The sequence below is a fragment of the Mauremys reevesii genome, linkage group 2 (assembly GCF_016161935.1).
Source record: "Mauremys reevesii isolate NIE-2019 linkage group 2, ASM1616193v1, whole genome shotgun sequence".
Classification (NCBI taxonomy): Eukaryota; Metazoa; Chordata; order Testudines; family Geoemydidae; genus Mauremys; species Mauremys reevesii.
The window spans coordinates 285,846,040-285,867,430 of NC_052624.1; the positions used below are offsets into that span (position 1 = coordinate 285,846,040).

The 21,391-nt window shown below is 59.5% G+C and overlaps 1 protein-coding gene across 1 annotated transcript in view; it reads left to right on the forward strand.

Moving 5' to 3' along the window:
- The window catches only part of BOP1 (BOP1 ribosomal biogenesis factor), a 99,501-nt gene that overhangs the window by 27,491 nt on the left and 50,619 nt on the right, over nucleotides 1–21,391 (forward strand). The window lies entirely within an intron of this gene.

The window sequence follows — 21,391 nt, forward strand, 5'->3', positions numbered from 1 at the left end:
AGGAAGGACTGGGGGTGCGGCTGATGCTACCTGGGAAGCAGTGGGTGCTGGGTGGGTTTTTGTTTTTTCATGTATACCTTGAGTAATTCATTGGGGGGGTCCACCGCTTGGAAATCTTTGCGTCAGGCCTGTGACGTCCGATCTGTCTGGAGCGTTTTCAGGGCAGGAGGGAAATCCTCAGCAGTGTCCCAAAGGGAGCAGGAGCTGGAGAAAGGGGTGCTGTAGTCACCCTCCATGGTGCTTCGGGAGACGGGACGGGGGATCTGGCATGTGGAAAGCTGGTGCTCAGGAAGGCCGGAGGAAAGGGAATTGAGACTAGGTGCTTGGTCAAGAGGCAGCATGATCAACAGGGAGGCCTTTGGGGTGAAGGGGAGAATTTCTCCACGCTGGCTACTCTGTGGGCTGGGGGTGCGACGTATATACCATTTCACCACTTCCATTGTGTGTCTGTGAAATCGTTACCCAAGATGCTGTGAACTTCCACTCCACAAGACACCTGCACTGAGTGAGCCAGGCCAGGCTTGTGCACTTAACTGGGGTGAAAGCAGTGAGTGGCGAGGGAAGATGCTGCTGTCTGGAGGGCAGGCCTCATGCAGTGCTGGCCAACGAATGTTGAGTGCCACTGAGAATTGCACTGGACAGGGTCGCAGGGAGCCTGGCAATCACTGCCAGACTGACTTCGGACCCTGGTCAGATAATGGGATGAAGGTTGAGAGCCAGGGGTCACATCCATCCATCCTACGCCGTCGCCCCAGCTCCAACGGACACACTAGGAGTGGAAAAGGGACAGAGAATGGCAGGGAAAACGATGCGGGGGGCGGGGTGGAACAGCTTCTGTGTCCAGAGAGATTCAAAAACCTGGAACTGTTCAGCTTGGGAAAGAGACAACTAAGGGGGGATATGACAGAGGGCTATAAAATCATGACTGGTGCGGAGAAAATGAATAGGGGAGTGTGATTTACTCCTTATAACACAGGAACCAGGGGTCACCCGATGAAATTAACAGGCAGCAGGTTTAAAACAAACGGAAGTATTTCTTCACACAACACACAATCAACCTGGGGAACTTGTTTCCAGAGGATGTTGTGAAGGCCAAGACTATAACAGGGTTCAAAAAAGACCTAGATCAGTTCACGGAGGACAGGTCCATCAATGGCTATTGGCCAGGATGGGCAGGGAAGGTGTCCCTAGCCTCTGTCTGCCAGAAGCTGGGAAAGGGCGACGGGATGGATCACTTGATTCCCTGTTCATTCCCTCTGGGGCACCTGGCACTGGCCACTGTCGGCAGACAGGATACTGGGCTGGATGGACCTTTGGTCTGACCCAGTCTGGCCGTTCTTATGTGCTAGAGGATAATGGAAGCGTCAGCAGCAAGCAGCTTTATGGGGGGTTGGTGAAACATTGCTCTTGCTGGCCAAACTTGATGCTGTTTTTAATTGCCCAGTCGGCGACCAAAGGGAATGGAGTAAATGGGATACACGGGTTCCAGTAAAGCCTCTAGTCCAGGGCCCGGACAGAGGGGATACAGAGGCCCAGAGAGGCAAGAAACCTGGGCGGGAGAGAGCCAAGGGCCCACCCTAGGCTCGTAGGGCAATAGGCACTGGAGTGCTTTGCCTCTCGGGTTAGGCCGGGAGAGGAGGCTGCTGTAGCTTTCTGGGGTTTGAGGAGCTGGAATCGTAATGGGGCTCGTCGCTCTCCGTTCTGGGATCGTTAGTTTGCAGTCCCCAGAGACGGCTTACCCGTCTTCGGCCTGCCCTGTTTTGGGGCAGCAGTTCGCTCTGAGGCTGTGAAACCAAGGGCGAAAGCTAGCTCGGCCCAGAGTGTGTGGCGAGGAGACGGTGCCGTGCGGCTGACGCCCGGGGCCGGCACTGCCGAGGGCTGGCGGGGTGGCTGGAGCTACAGGCTGCTGTTCAGAGAGCTGGGATGGAATCACCCGAGCTGGGGCTGACACCCCAGCTCTCACGTAGCACACAGCAATCGCAAGAGGTCAGGACCTTCCTGTCACGTCCCCTTTGAGAGGAGGGGGGTTGGGAGCCTGCTCGCCTGTCTGTCCGGCGAAGGCCCTGGAGGTTCGATGTTCGCGGGCTTGAGGCCCACCTGGGCTGGGGCTGGAGCTGCGGAGTCCCTGCCCCCAGATCTGGAATAGAGATTTAGAGAGATGTGAAATATACGACTATAGAAAACGTACACTTGTGTAATGGCTCCAGCATAACCCCGGGACAAAACCCTTTCATGCAGGAATTCAAGGTCTCTCTCCCCAGCTGGTCCTATTTCAGGGCCCCAGTGGGGGAAGCGCTGATTCAGAACCTGCTGACATCAGAACAACTTTCCGTGGTTTTGTTCCTGCCCCCAGCCCCCGTTCTGTGATTGTATTTATCTCTCTTCCAGAAGAGCCTTGATGCTTCCGCTTGCTGTGGCTGGGATGCGCACACTGTATGCTTTGTGTTCGCCTCTGCTGGGAGCCTCGCTGCCTGGGGCTGGCTGAGGGGCTGGGGCCCAGCCCCCCTTCCCCATGAGAGAGAGAGGAGCCAGCTCCCCTCGGGGCCAGCTGGGTTTCCCCCGACAGGGCGCCAGTTTCTCACTAAGTCTGGGCTCAGCGTAAAGCTCCAGGTGTGGCCTCCCCCTCCGGGGTTAATTAGAAGCTCATTTGAAGGCTGTGGAGAGACACTAATGGTCCCTCCCCAAACCTGGTGGGTTACTGCCGCTAGGTGCTGTGGGGAGCAGCCCAGTTCCACCAGCAGGTCCTGGGCTCTCACCCCACAACGTGAGGCTTCCTTCTGCCCAGCCCCTGTGGAAGCTACAGAGCCAGTTGGGCCGTTGAAGGAGTTGCCTGGCTACTGTCTCTCACGTCCCCGACGGTGCAGCTGAGGCCGGCTGGGCTGGGCTGGGCTGGGCTGGGCGCCTGGAGGGGCCGGAGGGGGCCTTTCTGCAGACCTGCACGGCAGGCTGGGGCTCAGCGAGGTCTCGGCTCCTGCTGCCTCTTCCCCCCTGCACTGGGCTTGCCGAGGGCTCTGCCCCTGGCCAGGCTGCCTCCCCCCTTTCTGTCAGGAGGGCAAGTGGCCATGTTTGCTGTGAGATCCTGGACTTAAAAACCTTCTAGATTTGTGATGGTCCCTGGGGGAGGGTTCAAACCCTCCCCCCCTGCAAAGGGCAGCGAGTGCAGCTGGGTGTTCCTCAGCACAACTGCGCAGCATTAGCCAAGTGAGCCAGCCCAGGCTGCAGGGGGTGGTGCCTAGCGGTCACAGCTGGGCTGAGGCCTTCCCAAGGGCAGCCGTCCCTAAGCAGGAGCTGGAAGAATCGCAATAGCCAGGTCCCGTAGGCAAGAGTCAGGTACCGAGTCAGGCCAGGGTCAGAAGCTGGAGCTCAGAGCCGGGTACCGGGCGGGAGGCCAGAGCTCAAGCAAAGGGCCGAAATCTGTGTGGTTACCTGGACGAGATCCAGGGGTGACCCCTGAGGTGCTGGGCCGATCGGAGGGCTGTAGGGTACGGTCAGTCTGGGTCCCTTGGGCGGTCTCCATGGTGCTCCCTGGCGGTACTGCCACATGGTCTCGTGGTGGCGCTGTGGGAACATCAGCAGACCCAGGTTCTAGTCCCCGGATCCTTACGGGGGTGCCAAGGGTGTTGGCGTGGGGCTCTCCCAGGGCGGCTGCTGCCAGCAGAGGATTTCGGCCCTCAGACCTGCTGGTTCCCGTCAAACCAGGGACATCCAGGCTTTGCTAAGAGACAGGAACAGGGTGCAACCACCTTCGCCTTCCGTAGGCCAGGGCAGCCTGCGGGGCTGAGAGCCAGTCCTCCCCTCCCCTCCATCGGAGCATCGCAATGGCCTGGCTGGGTCAGACCCCAGGCCGTCTAACCCAGTCTCCTGTCACGGGCCCTGGCTGGCACCAGGTGCTTCAGAGGAAGGGGTGAGAAACTCGACACTCAGCCGGGTCATCTGCCCCCCAGCTCAGGTGTCTGATGCATTGTCTTAAACCCTTAATATCCCTTCCAAAACGTTACCCGAATTAACCAGAGCTTGGGATGGTCCTGCCCCGGCGGTGGGGGGGGCTGAGTGTGCAGCCTGCAGGGCATGCTGGGTAATGGCCTCTCCTGGGCCGTATCTGATAAACAGGACCGTGGCTGTAGAGCCCCCAGGCTGCCCCCGGCTCGGGCCGGGCGGGCTGCCCCCTGGGAGCGCCTTTGCCGGTTTCTTGTTGGGTTTTGGTGCCTAGCCAGTGACCTGCTGGTCCCTTGTCACCTGTACCAGCCCCTGGTGCCTCCAGTGGTGAGGTGACACTTGGGAAGTGGGGCCCTGCGTGGTGGCCTGGGCTGTGCCTCAGGCTTTCCGTTGGGCTGGCTGGCTCTGTGCTGCTCGCGCTGGCTCTGGGGGTGCGTGGCTTTCGGAGCTCTTCAATAAAGAATCAGAGCACCGACCCACAGTGCCCCCGTGCTTAGCACAGACTAAATTTCCTCTCCCTGAGCTCCTGCTCGCTTGGCAGGCGTCAGCGCCTGGGCTGGCCAGGCGCCCAAATCACACTCCACTGTGTGCTCTGAGAAGAGACACAACAAAATAATTGGTTTCCTGGCTGGGCGCACTCGGCCGCGGGAGCTCAGCATCGCACGCGGGGCCCTCTCCCTTCGCACCCGCTCTTGGCTGTCAGTGCTCGGGTCCCACGCGGGGAAGAACATGAAAGCGCAGGATGTGTCGGTGTTTCCCTGGGTGGGTTGGCGATTAAGGCAGCTCCCTGTGGGGAGGCCGTTCCCCACCCCCAGGCCCCGCAGCCACTTCAACACTTGTCGTCCCGTCCAAGTGTCTCTTCCTCTCCGCCGGGCCGAGATGAATGGCTGCAGGGGCTGTCAGGCCTCGCTGGGAGGAAGCAGTTTGGGGCTTTTGTTTGGTTCTGTTTCCTCCCGCAATGACTATTCCATCTGTCAGTGGATAATGAAGGAAGGCGCGTTGAGTGCTCCTCAGTGAGCCGCTGGCCGTTCCAAGCTCACTTCCCTCCTCCACAGCGCAGCTGACCCAGGCTGGGGGGGTGCCGGGGCTGGCTGGGCTGAGGGAGCTCTTCTTTCAGTAGCTGATTAGCCAAGAGAGGGGGGAAAAAACCCTTCAGAATGTGCTGCTGGCAGACAGCTTCTTAAACTCCTCACTGCGGGGGGGGGTGTGTGCGTGCTTCCTGACCGGCTCGCTGCAGCAGCTGCCTGGGGCTTCCCACTTCCAGACCGTATTAAACACTTAGCACAGCTCATTGGAGGGCTGCTGGCGCTTAGCCCCACACAATGGCCACAGAGGGGTGTGGGGAAGGCAGCCGAGAGGCCGTAGTTAGCAGAACACAGAGCCCGAAGGCCAGGGATTGCTTGTCTACGTCAGGGCCCGCCTCCCCCACGGGCTGCGTGGCAGGGGCGCTCAGTCCTTGTCACCGCCGTGGTGACCGTCTCGTTCAGCCGTGACGCCATCTCCCTGGCTGGCAGCGTCCCGGAGCCCGGTGCACGGTCTGCCCCCTGCGGGTGACAGAAGGCTCGTGCTGGTCTGGCGGCGGGGGGGGCGTGCGGGCACCTGCGCTTAGGGCTGTTTCAGTTTGCCAGCCTCGCTCTTCTCCTCCAAGTCTGCTCCCCCAGCTCCACGCACCTGGTCCGAGGAGCAGACGTCAGCCTCAGCCCAGGGCTGGTGGGCAGCTGGCTCCATCCTCCCCGCCCAGAGCCAGCAGGAGGCCTGCTCTGTGCTTGTGCCAGGCCGGGGGCCGAGTCGTTTCCGCCCCGCTCACACCTCTCTGGGGTCACTCCTCTCCCGCCCCCTGCTGGTTGATGCAGCTGAGGAAAGGGGGCTCTCTCCCCACCGGAGCGCCTCCTCATGGCCAGGTGTGGCGGAGTGGCTGCTTCCCTGTTGTTCGGTTGCTGCGGTGATCTCTCCTTCTGCAGCTTGGCCCTCCGGCCAGATCACGCTTTGTCCCCTCTTCTGGGTACCAGGGAGTCCACTGACCTTACAGTGGGATTTCCATTGGTTTCTGGCCTCCGTGGTCCCCACAGCCCTAACCTGGAGGGATTTCGCCCCACCTTTCTCGTTGGCCAGTCGGGGAACCCGGGTTCTCGCTCTGCTCCAGTTCCAGCCCCGGCACTTCAGTCTCGGTTTAGCCTGGCTTGCTCCCCCAGTGTACGTTAACTGGCCTCTCGTGCCCAAATCAGCCCCCTTCAGGGGCTGTGTGGGGTCTGCATCCCCTCGCACGGTCCGATTCAGCACGGCAGTTCGTCCTCTCCTCTTCGTCTTTGGTTGTGAGGCCTGAGCACGGTGCCGTGTGCATCTGTGGCAGTGTAACGGGGGTAACGGGCCTGGTGCATCCTGGAGCAGCTCTCGTCCCCCTGCTGGGGGTGGGTCTCTCTGGAGGTTGCTTGTTCCCGTTTTGCCTTTGCAGGAAGCGCTGCACCCAACTGGCTTGTTGGGGATGGCAGAGTCAGCCATGCGGTGAACCTCTCCGTGTGCTGCTGAGCATTCAGCCGCCTCCTCTCCCGGGGTCTTGGATTGAGGTGCTGTATCCCCCCCGATGCCTCCCCCCGGCCCAGCTGCTACACTTTCCAGCCTTATGCACACCCTGGCTTGTCTCCACTGGATGGGGAGGGAGGGATCTGAGCTCCATCCCTTATCTCGTTGCTCCCCATTAAGGGGCTTGGGGGGTCTGGCACCAAGGTGTCCCGCTGCCCTGGGGGTCTCGGGCTGGATTCTGGCCCGTGGGAGGATGATAAAGTGCCTGGGGCTCGCCTGAGTGGGGCAGTCTCAGCAGCTGCAAGTGACTGGGGAAGGCTCGACCTCCAGCTCCTGCAGCCAGGGTGGAAAGTTTCTCTCTGCGCCGCGCCTGTGTTTCAGGGGCAGGGGCAATCAGGGTGTTGGAGCTGCAGGGATTTGATAGCCTGGAGTCAGACTTGTTCCGCATGCTGCCGCCCCAGGATAGGTCAGTGCTGCAAAAATACCTCCTCCTGCACGCCGGCCCAGCTGGGTTCTGGCTGGGCCAGGCTGGCATTTCCAAGTGGAAACTCAGGCTGGCTCTGTGCCGCCTGTTGGCACTGGGAGAAAGTGCAGCAACCCTTCTGCTTCAGGCTTGCTCCGCAGAGAGCTGCCCGGAGCAGAGCACGAGGCTGCTGTGTGGCGTGGGGGAAAGAAACCAATTAACTGGTGCTGATACAATCATAAAAAAGAGGAACTCGATGACTCTATTTTCTGGCTGCCCCAGACTTGATATTTAAAGTGTTCGCACAGGAAAGAGTTTCTTACTCTGGAAGGAATTACATCAGTGAAATACATTGAAACAATCAGATCTCTGACCCAAAGAAAGAGAGAGAGAAACCCACAACTTCAGCTGAGGAGCGGAAACTTTTTTCCATTTATTTCCCCCTCTGTGTGCTAGGTCTGCGTGCTCTGCTCGGGCTCAGTTTTCAGCTCGTCCCTTTTGAAGCAAATAGACACCTCCCAAGCCAACCTGCTGAGATCCCTTCTCGCGGCTGGAAACTCCCGGCATCGAGCCTGCTGAAAGGAGAAGGCGCAGGGTTGATATTGACGAACTAGCCCCATGATCTCCTCCCCCGTCCCGCAGGTTGCCCAGGCTTTACCGAGCCAGGGCTCTTGCTAGCCAGCGCCCAAAGGCTGCGCCTGTGCTGATTGCCGAGGCCCCGGGGCCTGCAGCTCCCCGAGTGGAGACGGCTCAGCACGTCTGAGCAGAGGCAGCAAGCGTGCTCGGTTCTGGAGCCAGTCCCTCCATGGTAGAAATGTGAGTGGCTCTCCCACGACACCTAACGTCGGGTCTGTATTCCCCTTTGGCGGCCCAGCGAGGCCAAGGTATTGCATGTCGTTCCCGGGTTGCAGTGCACCCAAAGGGCTCTTCAGGGCAGTGTAACCATTGCACGGCTGTAGGCCTGGCACAGGATCTGAGAACAGTCTGAACGTTCCCCCAGCCCCTGGGCAGGGCAGGGATCACTCATAGCCCAGCCGCAGCTCCCCCTGCAATGGCTCCGGTACCCGCCATGGTGCCATGGTACAGGTGAAGGTACGTGCCAGCCTCTTCACCAGCTTTCCAGGGCACAAGACACCCCCTGCTTGGAGTGCCTGGAGCGGCTTCCCTAACATTATGGGCAGAGCGCTGGCCTGGGAGGGCAGAGATCCAGCCCGGGACCTTCCCTTCTAAAGGAATGCTGGGTCTGTGCTCCGAGCCTGCCCTAGCCTCCAGGCAGCCATCGCTGGCCTCGGTGTGGCCCCTCCAGAGGGGCTCAGAAAGTCATGGGGGCCCCTGCTGTAGGCGGTGGCCTGAAGGGCCCTTCCCCAGGCTCAGGGGCTGGCTTGGCGGCTCGGAGGCGCTGCACGCCCCTCCAAAGAGAGGACCGTGTTCGGGATGAACCTGGGGGGGGCTCTCCCCATGAATTGCTGGCCCTGGTTCCAGCATCCCACCTCGTTAGCCTGGGTTCCGTTTCAGGGGGGAGGAGGCAGGAAGCTGCTTTGCTCAGATGCGGGACCCGAAGTGGCTCTGTAAACCCAGCCCTGCGATGTCTGCGCCAAGCTCTAGCTCAGGCGAGGTGTGGGCTGCCCGTTGACTCCAAGGCTCTTGGTGGCTGCTCTTGGGGAGCTCCGCTGGGAAAGCCGGACAGGGACGTTTTCTACCCTGGCAGCTGATCTCAGGCTGGTGCACGGCCGCCCTCGCTCTGGTAGGGAGGGAGGAGACTTGGTGCTGCAGGGAAGGAACCGACGTGCTGCGATCTGACCCGTAGCCCCAGCTCTGAGTGCAGCCAGGGGCTGCCTGGGAGAAGTCCTGTGTCTGCCATGGCCGCGCTCGGCCCCTGGGCTGGCAGGGCGTGTGCGCTGAAGGCTCCCAGCGCAGTGGCGTTTCAGGGCTGGTTTGCTCAGCTCCCTGGGGAGCCTGCGGAGCTGCTGAGCGGCCTGGGCCAGACTAGGATTCCTGAGTCGTGCCCGTCTCTGGACGCGGTCAGCTGGGAGTCTCCTCTTCCTGGCCAGCGCCAGCCAGGCAGGGCTGCGGGGGAAAGCGGAGCAAGGCGGGCGCCACTAACTCTGCGTCTCTTTGCTTAAGGAGAATAAAGGGTGGTGTGGCCGGAGGCTTGGAGAGCTCGCGGCTCTGTGGGCGAAGGAGTCTGTGAAATAGACTCGTTGGGCCCAGCTGAGACACGGAGCTCCTCTTCAACAGGCTCTTTAACACGGAGAGGAAAAAGCTGGAAGTACTGAGCACCAGTTAAACATTTAGAAATGAGCTGCGGGCTCCGTGGCAGTGAGAGGGATACAGAGAGGAGCTGGTGGTGGAGCTGGGAGCTAGGGAAGCACTGGCAGTTACCTGAGAAGTGACCGGGGGGGGGGGGGGGAAGCCTGACCCCATCGATTTCGGTGGGGCCAGGATTTCACCTGGGAAGTCTGGGGAAGGGGTAGGAGAAAAGGGAAACGTGTGTACTGACGTCATCCTGGCTCTTGCTAGCTGGTGAGCAAAGTTCACTCCCTGCTGCGCGCAGAAGGAACAACCGTGGGATGCTCAGATTACCCAGAAGGTGACGCTCCTGTAGGTCGTAAGCAGCAGTGGGAGGCTTGTTGGAAATAAGCGCTGTCCCAGCTGGAATACAGAGTTGTGCCTGTCTGTGCTGGGCACTGCACAGCCCTAATGCATGGATGGTTGGTTTGGGGTTAAAAATCCACGTAGTGAATCCGTGTGATTGATTTCCAAATCCCCGTCCCTTCCCTGGGAAGGAAATACAGATGCCCTGCATGGGCCAGACCTGAGCTCTGGCAGCCAGAGGAGTGAAAGCATGTTCCAGCGCTAAGAACTGATCACCAAGCAGAGAGGCACGGGACTGGGACTGGGACTGGGACTGCGGCGTGGGGGCCTCCGTGTGACCTTGTGCGAGTGGAGATCAGCCCTAACTCAGCAGTGGAAGACAAGCCCTTAATCCCGCCCTTCCTCAGTGGCATGGGGCTGACCCTGGCGTTTTCCCACCGGGCTATCATCTCTTTGGCTTCCGCTCGTCGGGAGGGGGCTCTCGGGATCTGGGCGCAGCACCTGGCACAATGGGCCCTGCTCTCAGTTGAGATGCTGTTGTAATAGTGTTCTGCCTCTAGCTAGCCCATGGGCTTGAGCAGTTCTACCCGGTCCGGGGGAAGCCACTTCTCCCGTAGGGCCAGGATTCTCTGTGCCTTGGCTGCCACTGAAGGTTTTGCTACAGGCTTTCTCAGGATGCAAACTGGCTTTGCTGCCGCTGTCATGTGGTTTGGAAATTGGCCCGTGGGTAACTTGCCCTGGTGGGTTGGGGTGTGTGTGGATCCGTGTTAGGTCTGATCTTCATGAGTGTCGCTAGTGAGCTGGGAGAAGGGAGAGCACTGAACTGGGGAGAGCTACCAGGCCCAGGGAGAAAGCTGGCGGCAGGAATGGCTGAGAGAGAGAGAGACCGAGGGGTGACAGTGAACAGCTGGGCAGACCGTGGAGGGCCCCTTGTGCCTCCCGTCAGCCTGCACAGAGGCTCTGGCCTTGCCACGGTTGGAACATTTCGTGTGGAAAGGGCGTGGAGGGAGGAAAGGAGAAGCCTGGACCAGAATCTCTCCAAGGTCTTGCTCATCACTAGCGGTCCTAAGAGCGCTGCCCCCGGAGGCTGGGGGAGAGACCCGCATTCGCCCCACTCGCCCTGTCTGGTGGGGCTGGAGGGTGAATGCGAACGTGCTGCAGTAATTCCTGCCCCAGGCAAGCCCTTGGGGATGGAGATCTGACGCCCGCCCCAGTACACGTGTGTGCACGGCCGTGCCCGGCAGAGGCGAGGGTGCTCGCTCGCTCCTCACCACGCTCAGGAATGCCTTGGCACCGGCGCTGCTCGCTGCTGTTTTTAAACCCCACGTCATTCTGTCCTGTGCCTTTTCCTGCTGCTGCTCCTGTTCCATTGGTTTGCATTTAATCCCAGCATGAAGTATTTTATTTTTCTGGGAAGCGGGGATAAGGTTACGGAGCTTGGCCACTTCACTGAGCTGTAACGAAGAGAGATTGGGAAAGATTTATTTCCCCAGAAAGGAAAGCAGCTCCTTGGCCACGCTAGTTTCGTGGTGGGAATTCGGCAGCCCTGGGCTCTGCTACAGGAAGGGCAGCACAGCACAGGCACCCGGCCCCACGCAGGAGAGGCTCTGTGCAGGCAGGCCCCGCTTGTGGAAGTGGGCTAGTGCGGGAGGCCTAGCAGGAGAAGAGCCCAGCCCGTGGGGTTGGGGGGCTGTGATGAATTCCCACCTGTAGGTCTAGGGGGTTCATTTGTGGAAGCAGGCTCAGGGCAGGGGTCTGTGTTAGCAGGGGCACATTGCCTGTCTCCTGGGCAGCAGTCGGGGTGCTCGCACCTGCCCAGCTCTGGGAGCAGACTCTGATCTCTGGACAGCTGTGGGGAGCAGGAGGAATCCCAGGAGCCAGCGGTTCCTGGTGGGTTCACAGTCATGCAGCATTGTGCCCTGCCCTGCTCGGATTTCCCTCGGAGTCTGTCTACGTGGCAGGCCGCTGTGCAGCGGCCGAGTGTGGCTCTTCAGCACACCAGCCTGCCGGGCAGGAACACCCGAGTGGCCGCTGCTCCGGCGCAGGGGAAGTCCAGGAGTGCAGTTCGGCACGTGACTCCTTCGAAGGGCAGGTGCCAGGCTGCGCTGCGGGACGTCTCCCCGCTGGAGCAGGGTCTGCAGGGCAAGCTGGCACGCTCAGCGTTCAGCCCCTGGTTTGCAGTGTCGACGAGCCCCAGCTCTGGCCTCTGAGCGCAGCCGCCTCTCTGCACAGACTGGGAGTCGAGGAGGGTCTGTGCTGCTGAACTGGCTTCTCGGGATGGCTGCGTGCCTGCGAGAGCCGGTGCGCTCTGGGTTCCAGCCCCCGCAGTAGCTGCAGTAGCCGTGCGGCCTGTGTGCCTGCGCTCGCCCCCGGGGCTTGGCTGTAACTCTAGAGCGCGCAGAGCTCTGCCGAGTGCACGTCTGAGCGTTCGGGAGCTGGGCGTTGCTTTGCTCTCCAGCCAAGCGCTGTTAATGGCTTCTACTGGCTACTGAACTGACAGCTGCCTGAAGGGTTGGCCAGAGCCCCTGCTCCCTGAGTGTCCCCGTCCCTCGGCTAGCTCCCAGGCTGCTCTCTGGCAGAGGGGGTGCTTTCTCATGTTTCATGAACTCGAGAGCAAGTCCTCTTTGTTTGGAAAAGTGGCTCTCCCAATTCCAGCCGCATCTTGAAAACCGTTCACGTCCCCAGCTCCCGAACGCCCCCGCCACTGCTGCTGCTTCACCCTCTCACCTAGGCTGGAAGGGTCGAGTTCCCGTCTCCGCAGCTTCCCCTCCCTGGCTGGGGTGTCTACCCCAAGCCCCCTTTCCGTCCAGCTGCCCCCACACTGGTCTGTCTTCTCTCTTTCCTCTTCCCCAGTCAGGTTTTCCTACCACAGCCGGTTTTTCCATTACGCGTTCCTCGGCGCAGTGAAGGCGGGTGATGGTCAGGCCGTGGATTTCATAGGAAAGCGAGTTCATCTGCGTTACAGAGAAGTCTCCTTTCCCTTGGATGGCTGCTGCTGAAAGCCAGGCCTCCTTCCGGAGCGGGAGCGGATGGCAGGAGGGGGAGGCGGCACACGAGGGACAGGGGGATGACTAGAACCTCACTTTCCTTTGGTAAATGGCAGAGGCCCTTTAATCCCTGCTCTGACGGACTGGCTTGGTGACCTGAGCAAGTCACTTCCACCCCGGGCTTCCTTTCCCCTCTGTGTAAAGCAGGGAGAACGCCCCACAGGGGAGCGTGGGGCTAGCGTTTGCAAAGGGCCTTGTAGGAGCTGGCAGGCCATAGCGAGGAGAGTGCTCTGGGAACCTGACTGGGCTGACTCTGGCTAGCCTAGCACCGGGGCCTGGGTGGGCCCTGAGAAGCTCACCAGGACCCCCCGCTGTCCCCTGCTCATCTGGCTTATGCCTCTCTCGTCCACGCGGTGCATAGGGCCTTCGCCATTGCCTGCCTCCTTCGCCAGTCTCCTGCTGCAGGCTTAGCTTCTTCCCATGTCCTTCTGACGGCTTGCAGTTCGGGGTTCTCCTTGGTCTGCCTCGTCGCCTCTTGCCCAGGGGGTTCCATGCACCACCTGTCCTGTTACGCGTGTGCTCGTAACAGAGCGACACTGACTAGGCCTGGTCCATTTCGGTGCGAGATGGACTCTGTCTGTTCAGTCACCTTTGGGTTGAAGCTTTCCAGGCTTGGCATCTCCTCCGGCTCCCTTGAGCTGCAGGAGGGTGAGACCCTCTCCCATGGGCTGGGGTTAGGAGGTCCCTTTGCTGGCTTCTGACGTTCCTGTGGCCCCTCTGGTTGTTTGAAGTAGCAGCAATAGGGTGAGGAGCAGGTAAGGCTGGAGTTCCTCTGTGGAAGTTGCCCTCTCCTGGCCATGTGGCCACCCCCACTTCCTGATTCTCCAGTCTCACTGAGGAAACCCCTCTCTACGGGGAGCAGGTGTGTATGGCACCCGCCCTGGCTGGCTCCTGGCTCCCTCCATCTTGTCTCCAGTAAGCCTTGGCCAGCCCATCCTGAGCCAGGTGCTGGAGAGCCAGGCCCCCCTGCCGGTCAGCTCCCCACACCCAGCTCCCCACAGCAGAGAAGGAGCACAAGCTGGCGTCCATCCTAATCCCCTCTCTTGTCACCCCCAGTCTGCTGGCGTTCTCCTGGGCCTGGCCTCAGCCTGCAGGGGAATGGCGTGGCTGCAGGGTCCGAGCCAGTCCAGGCCTAAAGGGCTGGAAAACGCGTCCTGCTCTGGAAGATGACAAAGCACCTGCAGGGCCCTGGTGCTAGGACAGGTGTCTATTCCTCCCCAAAACAGCCCTTTGCCATGTGGGCACCTGCCTGGAGCGGGGGTGCCCCGGGGAGGCTGGCTGGTTCTGCTGATGGCCTGGGTGGCACAGCCCCCGTTTCTTCTCTTCTCTTCTCTGTAGTGGTTCATGGGGTTGCCATGGTAGGGAGGGACGGCCATCATGAGCCCTGTAAGGGCCCAGCCACTGGTGTGCAGGCCTTGCCAGGTTTGCTACTTTGCCCAAAAGAAGCGGGGAACAGAAATCTTTGCGTAAGTGTATGTTGCAAAGAGAAACAGGCCCCTGAACTGGGCCCCCCCACGAGCACACAGCTTCTCCCAGCGGCGCGACAGTGAAAGCAGCCTGGCCAAACCTGTGCTTGCCCCGTTGGAAAGGCTCACCCCTGGCACTGAGAACCTGGCCACGGATGGGCCAGCTGCCCAAGCTGAGGGGATGCCAAGGGACACCAAGCAGTGGGGCTCTGACCATCGTGTTGCTCATAGTCCCCTGAGGGGTCTCAGTTACGCAGGGGCAGCTTTGGGTCACGGTTCGAACTTCATGGTGGCCCTTGTATTGTAAATATAATAAGCAGTCAAAACTCAGGACTTGGCCTCTGTGTGGCGCAGTTTCCCATCAGCAAACTGCAGATTACAGCACTGCCCGGCCTTGAGGGCGCGAAGGGCCCGCACGTGCGCAGATCCTAGGGCAGTGGGACCGATAACTGCTGTAGAAAAGACGTGAACGGCGTAGGTCCTGGGAGCGGCCGGGGTTGGCGCTGCTGTGTTTGCACCAGTTCTTGGGGGCTGGACACGTCTTTGGTGCTGGCCCCAGTGGGGCCTGGTCCCTGGCAGAGTTCGCATTGCTCCCAGTACCTTCCCCTCTTTCATTTCCTGCCTCAGTGGTGACCCCGCTTCTGCGGCAGGTGTGATTCAGGCCCTGCCCAGCTGCTGTAGCCTGTGACGGGTCTCTTCGAACAGTGAGCAGCATTCCCTGTCCTTACTGCCTAGGCCTGTGGCATGGGGGCCCTTGGCATTTCTGCTCTCCTAGGTTGTGTTTTTCAAACAGACCTAGCCAAGGCTAATGGGTCAGGGCCCAGTCTGGTGTAGGCACGAACCAGAGGGAGCTCAGGCGTATCTTGGCTGGTCGCCACGCTGTAGGAGTAGCGCCATGGGGTCCCAGTCCTTGCTCAGGTCGCTGGTGTTATTGAACTCCAAGTAGTAACCCCGCAGCAGCGTTAAACTTCAGAGAGGGGAACTGGATGCAACTAAGGAAGCCAGTGAAATGGAAATGAAAAGGAGCAGTCACAAGAGTGAAGTGGCTGCAAACTGCGTGGACTATTTAAAAGGCTCAAACTAAATGTATATCCCAAATAAAACACATAGTAAGAGGACCAAAAAAAGTTACTGTGGCTAAACTGCGAGGCAGTCAGAGGCAAAAAGGAATCCTTTAAAAATTGGAAGTCCGCCCTACTAAGGAAAATAGGAGCAGAAACTCTGTCAAGTCAAGTGTGAAAGTATAAGGCAGGCAGGCCAAGAAAGAATTTGAACAGCAACTAGCTAAGGACACACACATTAACAGCAAACATTTTTTAAGTACACCTCTACCCTGCTATAACGCGACCCGATATAACACGAGTTCGGCTATAACGCGGTAAAGCAGCGCTCTGGGGGGCGGGGCTGCGCGCTCCGGCGCATCAAAGCAAGCTCAATAGAATGAGGTTTCACCTGTAAATGTTTTGGCTCCCGAGGACAGCGTTATATCAGGGTAGAGGTGTACCTCAGAAGCTGGAAGCCTGCCAAATGTAAGTGGGGCCACTGGACGATCGAGATGCTAAAGCAGCACTCAAGGATGACAAGGCCGTTGCAGAGAAGCTAAACGAATTCTTTGCATCAGTCTTTGTTGGAGAGGATGTGGGGGAGATCCCTGTACCTGAGCCATTCTTTTTCAGTGACAAATCGGAGAAGCTGTCCCAGATTGAGGTGTCAGTTGAGGAGGTTTTGGAACAAATTGATAAACTAAACAAGAATAAGTCACCAGGGCCAGATGGTCTCACCCAAGAGTTCTGGAGGAACTCAAATGTGAAACTGCAGAACTAATAACTCTGTTATATAACCTCTTGCTTAAATCCGCTTCTGTACCAGATGACTGGAGGGTAGCTAATATAACAACTATTTTTTAAAAAAGGCTTCAGAGGTGATCCTGGAAATTACTGCCGTAGGGCTTACTGGCCTGTACCAGTAAAGAATGGAATGATCAGACACGGAGATGAACACCATTTGTTGGGGAAGAGTCAACATGGTTTTTGTAAAGGGAAATCACACCTCACCAATCTACTAGAATTCTTTGAGGAGGCTGACGAGCATGTGGACAAGGGGGATCCAGTGGATATAGTGTACTTAATTTTTCAGAAAGCCTTTGACAAGGTCCCTCACCAAAAGCTTTTAAGCAAAGTAAGTTGTCATGGGATAAGAGGAAAGGTGCTCTCAGGGACTGGTAACTGGTTAAGAGACAGGAAACAAAGGGTAGGAATAAATGGTCAGTTTTCAGAATGGGGAGAGGTCAATAGTGGTGTCCCCCAGGAGTCTGTACTGGGCCCAGTGCTGTTTAACATATTCATAAGTGATCTGGAAAAAGGAGTAAACAGTGAGGTGGCACAATCTGCAGACAATACAAACGTGTACAGGGTAGTTCTAAAGCTGCCTATGCAGAGTTGCAAAAGGATCTCACAAAACTGGGTGACTGGGCAACAAAATGGCAGCTGAAATTCAGTGTTAGGTGCAAAGTGATGCACATTAGAAAACATCGTCCCAACTCTACGTATAAAATGGTGGGGTCTGAATTAGCTGTTACCACTCCAGAAAGATCTTGGAGTCATCTGAAAATCTCTGCTGAATGTGCAGCAGCAGTCCAAAAAGCTAGCTAAATGTTAGGAACCATTAGGAAAAGGGTAGATAATAAGACAGAAAATATCCTAATGCCTCTCTCTAAATCCATGGTCCGCCCACGCCGTGAATACTGCCTGTGTTTCTGGTCAACTCCTCTCCAAACGAGATATTAGAATTGGAAAAGGTAGAGAGAAGGGCAGTGAAACTTCTCAGGGGTATGGAACAGCTTCCATATGTGGAGAGATTAAAAAAGACAGACGGTTCAGCTTAAAAAAGAGACGTCTAAGGGGGGATATGACTGAGATCTATAAAACCATGACAGGTGCGGAGAAAGTGACTAGGGAAGTGTTATTTACCCCTTCACATAACAAGACCCAGGGGTCACCCAATGAGATGAACAGGCAGCAGATTTAAAACAAGCAAAAGGCAGTATTTCTTCACCCAACGCACAGTCAACCTGTGGAACTCCTTGCCAGAGGATGTGGTGAAGGCCAAGAGTATAACAGAGTTAAAAAACTAGATACATTCATGGAGGATAGGTCCATCAATGGCTGCTAGCCAGGATGGGCAAGGACACCCTGTCACGGAGCGTGGGGGACCCAGGGCCTTCACCCCCGTGCTCCCTACGATTCACCAGGACTCTCAGCCATCCAGTAAAGCAGAAGGTTTATTTAGACGACAGGAACACAGTCCAACACCGGTCTTGCAGGCACAGATAACCCGATCCCCCCGGTTAGGCCCATCTTGGGGGGCCTCACAGCCCCCCCCCGGGGATCAGAGCTCGGTCTCCTGACTCCCCTCTCTTCTCCAGCCCACCTTCTTCTCCCAGTCCTCTCCGGCCCCTCCTCTCTCCTCCGCCTCCTTCCTTTGTCTCCCCTGGTCAGAGGTGTCACCTCCCCTCCCCCAGGCCAGGCTCAACTCACCCTTTGAATTCCTGCATCTCACCTAAACCTCTGGCTCTCCCCTCCCCCGCACAGACAGTCTGTGCTTCCTACTTCTTCACACCTCTCCCCCCTCCGAGACTGAACTGAGCGGGGTCACTCCAGCCAGTGACCCGGGGAAGTTCGGACCCACCTACAACCTTATGCCGCCGCGCCTTTCCCACCCCAGTACCCCTGGGGTGCACCCTGGGCTGGGGCCTTCTCCCCACGTTCCAGTCTGGGGGGCTGTGATTCGGGTTCTCTCGGTTCAGAGCCCCCCCTCTGAACCGGGCCCCCCTCCGGACAGGCTCCTCAGGGCGGGGCGGGGGCCTTACAGCCATCTCCCCCCTGTCCCGGGCCTTCCTCTCCCTCTGGCAGACGTCACAGGAGCGGCAGTGCTGCCGGACATGGGCAAAGACCCCAGGCCAGTAATAGTTCTGCAGCAGCCGCTGCTGGGTACGCCAGGCTCCCTGGTGCCCTGAGGGGGGAATGTCATGGGTCTGGCACAGCAGCTGGCGGCGATACTCCTGGGGTACCACCAGCTGCCTCCTGATCCCCCCTGACTCCATCTTCCCTGGGGGAGCCCATTCTCGGTACAGGAGCCCCTTCTCCCACAGGAACCTTTTCCGGCCACCTCGTCCCATGGTCTGTCCCCCCCCGAGGCTGGCCAGGTCCCTTATCCTCCGCAAGGAGGGGTCTTCCCGCACCGCGGCCTGGTACTCAGCCGCTGGGGCAGGGGAGATCTGTCCTCTCACCGGCTGGGTCTGGGGCCACAGCCTCTCTGGGCCCTGTCCCTCCCTACCGGGTCCGGGTCCGGTGTCTCGGCCAAAGTACTTTCCCCGGGGTCAGGGTGCAGAGCCCTGCGTCGACCCTGACTACGGTTCACGGACAGGGTACCCTGGGTGTCACTTGGCCAGTCCTCGAGGTCCCCCCCCATTAACACCTCCGTGGGCAAATGTGGGTGCACTCCCACGTCCTTGAGGCCCTCCTTGTCCCCCCACTTCAGGTGCACCCTCGCGACAGGCACCTTGAATGGGGTCCCGATCACGCCCCTCAGGTTCAGGTAGGTGTGGGGCACCATCCGATCTGAGCCCACCACCTGCGGCCGGGCCAGCGTCACCTCTGCGCCCGTATCCCAGTACCCAGTGACCTCCTTCCCGTCTACCTCCAGGGGAACAAGGCACTCGCTCCGGAGGGGTAGTCCCGTGCCCACCCTGTAAACCCCAAACTCAGGGCTGGGAGCATCCAGCCCCTCGGAGGGGTCGACCCGGGGCCCCCTCCCTCCTTTGCAGCCCACCCCGACCGCTGCCCCCCATCCGGCTGGGTCTCTACCAAGTTGACCCGGTGTGGGGTTGCTCTGCTCAGTTTGTCCCGGAGCTTGGGGCACTGGCCCCATACGTGGCCCGGTTGGCCACATTGATAGCAGCCCATGTCTCGTGGGTCCCCTCGAGGGGGATGGCTGGACCTGACGCCAGATGCTTCCCTTTGGTGGAGGCCCTCCCTCGGCTCCTTCTGGGAGGTCCCATGGTGACTCTCTCTCTGCGTTGAGGCAGATCTGCTCCTTCGAGACTCCTCCCTGCCATCCCCCGCCCGACTGTCCATGTATTGGTCGGCCAGCCGGCCTGCATGCTGCGGGTTCTCCGGCTTCCGGTCCATCAGCCACTGCTTCAGGTCAGCTGGGCACTGATCATACAGGTGCTCCAGTACGACTAGGTCAAGCAGGTCCTCTCTAGTTTGGGCCCCAGCCGTCCACTTGCGGGCGTACCCCTGCGCCCGGTTGACCAGTTGCAGGTATGTGACCTCCCGGGTCTTACGTTGACCCGGAACCTCTTCCGGTACATCTCCGGTCAGCCCAAACTCGCGGAGCAGGGCCTCTTTGAACAGGTTGTAGTCCCGCGCCTCCTCCCCTCTCATTCGGCTGTACACCTCCACGGCGGTGGAGTCCAGTAAGGGGGTGAGGCGCCGGATCCTGTCTGCGGGGTCAACCTGGTGCAGCTCACAGGCGTTCTCAAAGGCCGTCAGGAAGGTGTCTATGTCCTCCCCTCCTTACGGGGCCAGGAAGTTCGTATCGAAGCTCTTTGTAGGCTTGGGCCCCCCCTCACTCACCGCAGCCGGGGCCTCCCTGTTGTTCAGTTGGGCCATGGCCAGCTCATGTCTGCGCTGCTCCTCCTTCTCTCTCGCCTCGTATTCACGCTGGCTTTGTCTTTCCTCATATGCCCTCAGCTCCTTACGCTCCTCCATCTCCATCCGTTTGATCTCTCTCTCCAACTCCAGCCGCCTGTGCTCCACGGAGGCCGAGCGTCGCCGGGACGATCCCCTGCTGGCCGGGGGGGTCACGGTGCCCTCCGTAGCTGGGCTCCTCCTCCCCCTAGGCCTAGGGGTGGGGGGTCTCGAGGAGCCCTCAGCGGCCGGCTGACCCCTCCCAGCTGGGACAGACACTGGGGCCTGCGCTGCATCTGCCCGGCTGCTTCCCTCAGAGACAGGGACCGGTTCATTCCTGCGATCTCTCTCCTCCAGCCGGGCAATCAGCTGGGCCTTGGTGAGCCTCCCACTGCGCAGCCCCTTCTGCCTGCACAGCTCCACCAGCTCACACTTGCGCTTCTGGGAATACATCTTCCTGCTGGCCGCTCACAGGCGGGGTGTTCGCCACTCCCCACGGGTTCCAGGGGGACCCCTAGTGTGCCAGTCTTTGAGGTCACCCCCTCTCTGCCAGGGTCGAGCTGCAGACTCCTCCGCCCCGGGGATCGCTCGCTGTGATCCCCCGGGGGACCCTGTTACTGCAAAGTCCTTCTCTCTGGCCACACTCGCCCAGGGGTGAATCGCCCCTTCGTTTTCCTGCTCCCCAGTCACTTACTGCAGGAAGCGCCGTCCACGGGGTGCCGCCGATCCCACCGCTGCCACCAGTTGTCACGGAGCGTGGGGGACCCAGGGCCTTCACCCCCGTGCTCCCTACGATTCACCAGGACTCTCAGCCATCCAGTAAAGCAGAAGGTTTATTTAGACGACAGGAACACAGTCCAACACCGGTCTTGCAGGCACAGATAACCAGATTCCCCGGTTAGGCCCATCTTGGGGGGCCTCACAGCCCCCCCCCGGGGATCAGAGCTCGGTCTCCTGACTCCCCTCTCTTCTCCAGCCCACCTTCTTCTCCCAGTCCTCTCCGGCCCCTCCTCTCTCCTCCGCCTCCTTCCTTTGTCTCCCCTGGTCAGAGGTGTCACCTCCCCTCCCCCAGGCCAGGCTCAACTCACCCTTTGAATTCCTGCATCTCACCTAAACCTCTGGCTCTCCCCTCCCCCGCACAGACAGTCTGTGCTTCCTACTTCTTCACACACACCCCCCCTACTCTGGGTGTCCCTAAGCCGCTGGTTGCCAGAAGCTGGCACTGGAAGAGGGGGGATGGATCTCTCGGTACATTGCCCTGCTCTGGGGCCCCTGGCACTGAGCAGTCAGCAGACAAGGCCCTGGGCTAGGTGGGCCGTGGCACTGAGCGAGTGTGGCTGTTCTTACGTAACCAAGGCCGAGTTAGCAGCAGCCGCCCCGTTAGGGAGCTGTGCCCATTTCCCAATGTGCCGTGGCGTTGTCTCGGCCGGGTCTCTGCTGGGCATGTGTCTGCTGCACAAATGGCACTTGGGCGAAGCCCAGGACTGTCCTGGCACAGCGGTTCTGGGAAGTGGGGAATGGTGGCTCTGGACGTCCCTGACGCTGGCACTGTGGCAGGCAGTGGAAATCCTCCGTTCTCTTGGCTCCATCTGAAGCATCTGGCACTGGCCACTGTCGGAAGACACTGGGCTGGGTGGACCCCGTGCGGCCGTTCTTATGTGTTCTTTTGGG